The 6,080-nt window shown below is 30.7% G+C and overlaps 1 pseudogene across 1 annotated transcript; it reads right to left on the bottom strand.

Annotated features, from left to right (window-relative positions):
- Positions 1 to 1,090: 1,090 nt before the first annotated feature.
- LOC145160273 (F-box/FBD/LRR-repeat protein At1g13570-like) lies at positions 1,091 to 3,629 on the bottom strand (annotated as a pseudogene). The gene is made up of 4 exons (XR_013738089.1): positions 3,429 to 3,629; positions 1,941 to 2,813; positions 1,690 to 1,860; positions 1,091 to 1,598 (listed from the first exon to the last, which is right to left on the bottom strand). The product of XR_013738089.1 is annotated as an F-box/FBD/LRR-repeat protein At1g13570-like (transcript).
- Between the last annotated feature and the right edge of the window lie 2,451 nt (positions 3,630 to 6,080).

The following is a 6,080-nucleotide window of genomic DNA, read 5'->3' as shown; positions in this document are numbered from 1 at the left end:
TCTTTTCTTGCTAAGTCACCTATTGTAAATATATGAACAAAATTCTCTATTTCAAAAAAAGAGGTACTAAGGGAGAATCGCATAAATTAAGCATCTATTATTGTTGCTACCATTCTTACAATCTTTTTTTCTTTTATGGGTGCGAAAATGGAAACATAACTATTAATGAATAATATGTTATTTTGTTCTACATATAACGTAGGAATAACAACATATTTCCAGTATTATCTTTCCATTTTTCTTTCTAATTATAGCTGCCAAATTGTGTTTAAGGCATTACTTGTTTATAAAGTAAGGATTTAAAGGTTGTTTTCAAAGCCAAATAAAGTCTTTAAATCATGAATAAATAAGCTTTCTTTTAAATGACCGGATTTAAAGGTTGTTCCTATAACCAAACAAAGTCTTTAAATCATGAAATATTGCTGCTTTGCTTGAACTGCTATGTGTTCATACTTAAATATCCAACACTAATAACAACTATCTTACAGTATTTATATAATTTCCCAACAAAACCTCTGTGGGCCATGCCAACCCTTACTATCCCTACTAAATTAATATAAAAATTATTATTTCAAACTTAATAACGAACATGATAACTTTTAATAAGATATATTTATATATATTTTAAATATATAATTGTATTTTTCCAACGTGTGGATATAGTTGAAATTACAATCGTGCAATGCAAATGCAACACAAAGTTGTAAATTTCACATTTTTTAACAAATAATCCCATATTTGTACACTAGAAAAACATTTTCAAAGAGTTTAGGAGTCTTGCTTGTCCGTTTGGAGACATGAAGCCAATTCCGAATTCTGGATTATGATCAAGAGACTTTTCGATATGCACTTTAGTTTGAAAATCGAAGAAAATACCTTAAATACGGGGAACCATTTTTGGCACTAGATAAGTTCCCAATTTGTGGCATACTACATGTGACTTTCTCTAATTATTACTTTCAATATCAACCAGATATCATTGATGCAATATGGATGTTGAAATACCCACTATTATTCACCAACATTCCATATTCTTTGTCATTAGCAAAACCAAGCACCCTTTAGCCAAAACTAAAACCTTACTTGGTGGTTTTAAATCGTAAAACTTAGCTTTCATTCAAAATCTAGAAGATTGTCTCTTCTTAGTGCATAGAACTATTTACATGTGTTATCACACACCAAACGGAAGCAAAAATCAAAACGCATACGAACATTTCAAACTACATCATAATGAAAATATGCTCATAAGGTAGAGCGTTTACACCTACTTTACAATGTTGTTAAACATTCTTACACAATTATGTCTCCGAGTTCAAGTAGACCACTTCTGCTTTTGGTGATGCTCGAGGGAAGCGCATGACATCCTTTGAGATGTCGAGTATTTTTTTAGCATCAAGATCTCCACTTGTTGTGATGGTAAACTTCTGGAGAGAAGGGGAATGAGCAAGAAGCAGCTTTATAAAAAGCAGTTCCGGTTTTGATCCTTTTAAACATGTCATCTCAACAATTTTCAACTGATCCAATGTAGAGTCCAAGCAGTTTGGGGATTCTAAATGATCTGAAGCTGGTCCCACATCATAACGAATGGCTTGAGGTTCCTGTAGAAAAAAACATAAAAATGCAAGAGTGGTGAGCATCCGCATCCGCATCCTACTCTAATAAATATACTTTTAGCACTCGTTACTTTACCTCCTCCAAAAACCTCACAGACAGACTTTCTAAATTCGGTGAGTTCCGAAGCAAACAAAGAGCACCATGAAGTTGATCCAAATCAGCAATTTCATAATATAGCAACCACAGATGCTTTAAACTACTAATCACACATGGAAGCAATTTTGGAATCTTTTCTCCAATCAAAACCTGTGAAGTGAAAGTGAGATCATAACTTACCTAAAGAAAAGACAAAAGGTATAACACTAAAAGTTCACTTTGTATCATACCTTAAAGAAAAGACCATCAAGATATAACGATTTAATTTTGGGTAAGTTACTTAACACAATGGACAATGTGTTTCCTTCATCTCTTACAAACTCATCTATAGGTTTCAGAAAAGACATAAAAACCTTAGTAAGGCATGGATTGTGCAATAAGTGAAGCACCATGGAATCAGGAGATTCGAAGACAATCAAATTCTTTAGTTTTGTAGCCTTGATGTTGAAATTGTAAACATTTGTGCACCTAAACAGGGACAACTCCTTAAGTTGTGGTAAATTGATCTTAGTTCCACACAAATTAGCCCCAAAATCAACATTACAGAGTTCAAGATCGTTGAGATTGACAAATCCTTCAAACTCATCTGGTGGCTTGAAAAAACAGTTTTCCAGTTCCAACTTTCTCAATTCTAGACAAGAAAACACATTAGAAGGAAGTTTATAACATTGACTTGAATTAGTTAGGATGAGTTCCTTGACACCATTTCTTGATAAGAGTAGCATCCATTGATCAACTTCTTCAAAGCTATCAAGAAACATATTTATATTTGGTATATCTGAGAAGAAATTTCGAGATATGACCCTTGTGAAGGATCAGGACTTTGTATATGATCATTATAAACCCATTACGACCAAAAGCTCCGTTTTTTGAATATTTATTGAAGAACTGCTCATCAAAAACCAGCGCCCCCATTTTTGTCCATCTGTACCTCCACTTTTTTGATAAAATGCTTGTCCTTACAGCCTCTTCAAGTGGGACCCGCTCTAAGATTAAGTCTATCAAGTGTTCAGGTAAGTTACTGATTCTATCTTCTTTAGCACAAGTTACAACCTCAGCTCTATGATTCTCTGTCGTTAGATCCGGAAGAAAACAGGACCAAACTATTTAAAAGAAAATAAAAGGCAATAAGTAACATAAGTTATGATAATGAAATTGTTTTATTTTCAATACTCATGATTTAATGGTTGTAAGCATTTTTTTTTGAGGATATGTGACTCAAAACCACAGGTAGAGGCCTTTTCAGTTACTGGTTAATTAAAAACAGTTAAAGGAGCTATGGGTTATGTGTGATGGAATATGCCAAACAATATACGTGCTTGTGAAAAACTGTCACCCATATCGCGAAATCCTAGAATGTGTAAAAGGAAACGATCCTTTTTGGTTCGATTTTGGTGTATCCTCAAGTTTTTGCATCAATGGCTTCCCCTAGTAAAAACCTAACTTAAAACGACTTACATGGTCACATAATATACATTCTACTGGCAAAAACTAGATTTTACCCTTCATATTCGAACTCATGTAATAAATCTTCTGGAAAATCAGTTTCCTGATTTCTGTTTTCTAGTGGATACGTAATGATTGACAACGACCACGAAAAACAGAGATTATGTTTCCAACAAGAACGAACAAGAAATCCTAAACAACAATCCAAAAAAATCCTTTCCCACACGATTTTCAAAGAATAAAAACATGGAGGTTTATGAAAAGAAACTTACCCATCTTACAATCTGACGAACCAAGCAGTTGATCCTTCGCGGTAAAATGTCGAAGAATTGGGGATTAGGGTTTACTATCCACCAGTCCTAAATCGGATATGTAGTAAAGAGTAAGCGGTAATTCCTTTTTATTTTTAGAAGGTTGTGCTATAAGTCAAATCCATTCACAATGAGCCCTCCTCTCACAATGAGGGGTACACACAATTGAAGGGGTACTTATAACAATTGCTTTTTTGGAAACGGTAGAATTTCTTTAAAAGACTAACACCCTAAAAGAATAATACCGGATAGGAAAGAAAAAAAAAATTTACAAAATATTGAAAGGATAATTACACCAACTAACCTAATTACAATTATTAAAATTTTCATATGTTTCACCCAACTAAACACTATGATTAGGTTAGTGTTCCTCTACGCTTCGATTCCTGAAGAGTGAAGTTGAAATACGATTACCATTTTTGGAACTCGTGTATTTTTTGTTTTAATATATTTCGTTAAAATTCTCAATTAATCCGTATGTTTGAAAAAAAAACTAGAAAACTAGTCCTTTTAAAATTATGTAACGGTCCTTTTATTTGAAAAAACAACATAACTGATCCTTATTTTTTTAGAATTTATAGAAACGGTTAGTGGGAAATTATTCTAATTGCTCGTATGTTTGAAAAATACAAGAATTGGTCTCTATTGTAGTTATCTAATGGTATTTATGATTGAGCAAATTATACAAATGATATTTATATGGATATTATGTTATACTACTTTATACCTCGTAGAACAATGGTTATAAAATTAATTAAACTTTCATATTAAAAAATCAAAATTATTAATCAATTATTTTAAATAAATTATTACTTAACAAATATTTTTTTAGTTATATAAAATTATAATCGTTAATTTAAATGAATATGTGAAATTATTTCACCTTATAATTTGTATTAATTTTATTTTATTTTTTAATCTAATATTATTTATTTAATATAATTAGAGTGAAAAATTTAAAATGGAGAATCAATTATTAATTTAATGTAATTAGAGTAAAAATTTAAAATTTAAAATTTGAAATTGATAATTAATAGGTTGACAAGTGGCATAATATGTGACATATAATATTAACGATGAGTTCTAATAATATGACATTTGTCAATAGAAGAATAAACTTATTCATTTATTAGAATAGAAAGATTTATTGATCTTTTGAAATTTTCTTAAATAGTCACTGTAAAATTATCTAATGTTTTCTATATTTGAAAAAATTATAAAATGGTCGTTTGTAGTATTAAATTTATAGAAATAAGAAATAGTCCACATGTAGGATAAAATTATAGTAACAACTTATGTGTATGAAAAAGTTATGGAGTCTATATAATATCAATATTACATAAATGGTCTTTATCATAATAAAATTACATAAATGGTCCCTATGTAATACCATCTTCATAGAAATGGTCCATAAATAATATAAAATTATCTTAATGAAGATGTAATCGTGAAATTATGTAAATAGTCATTATATAAGATAACATTATACAAAAGATGTCGAAATACGAAATTAATAAACTCAATGCAACGTGTAAGCATCCCCAGTGTTATAAACTTCAAATTCTATTTCATTTTGATTGTCACATTTCAACATTTTAGACCATATCCAACTCGGTCAACACCATTTTTTACATTGAAATGGTGTGTAAATAGTATTTCATCTCAAACATAACACCATTTTCTACACGAAAAATATATATTCCTTTTTTAAAACTTATATAGATTATTAAAAAACAACCCTCAAATTATTAACTTTTTACATATTTATTTACAACTTTTTATATAAAAACTTTGTAAAATATATTATTACAAGATTACAAAGATAATTAATTATTTGTATATTATTAATTCGAATTACGTGTTATTTTATTCAAAATGACATTTATTAAATAAAAAACTAAATCCAAAACGTAAAGATAAGTTTTGTATTAATTAATATCAACTTAAAAGTGTCAACTTGATGTAAGATAGGTATGACTATATGTTAACCAAACTAAGCCATGTAGAATACCCATTACGACCAACATCTCATATTCTTTGCCATTAACAAAACCAATCACCTTTTAGTCAAAACCGTTATCATTGTTTTAAATTGTAAAAACTTAGTTTTCATTCAAAATCCAAAAGACTGTCTCTTCTGTTGGTGATTTTAGTGTCACTATGTCATTTTATGTAACTGGAATTAACATGTGAGATAAGGGGCTTCATAATTTGTACTCTAATATATGTACGGGTTGGTGCGGAGTGCACGCATGTATAAGATCGAATTAGAAGCTGGTTCGACGACAAGTCGGGGGTCCGGGGTTTCCAAAGGGGTGGCGCCCCTTTGGCGGGGTCTAGGGGCAGTGCCCCTAGCGAGGTCCAAGGGGCAGAGATATATCCTTATTTAAATCCAGATTACCCTGACTTGCTTCCAAAGCAACTGATGACGGCCCAACCCTAATGAAACCCAATCTCGTTTATTATATAAACGATTCTTCTTTTTGGGAAGAGATATACACATAAAAACTAGCTCTTAGTTTTCATACATTCACAAAATCTTTCTAGCAATTTGGCTTACGATTTTTGTGCCTAGAATCGTAAGTGTCAACTTGGATTATCCTATGCTGAATT

Source organism: Lactuca virosa, chromosome 1, assembly GCF_052849685.1.
Source record: "Lactuca virosa cultivar CGN04683 chromosome 1, Lactuca_virosa_CGN04683_v6, whole genome shotgun sequence".
In the NCBI taxonomy this organism is placed as follows: Eukaryota; Viridiplantae; Streptophyta; class Magnoliopsida; order Asterales; family Asteraceae; genus Lactuca; species Lactuca virosa.
Note: the sequence above shows the minus strand (reverse complement) of the source record. Positions and strands in the feature narration are given on the sequence as shown.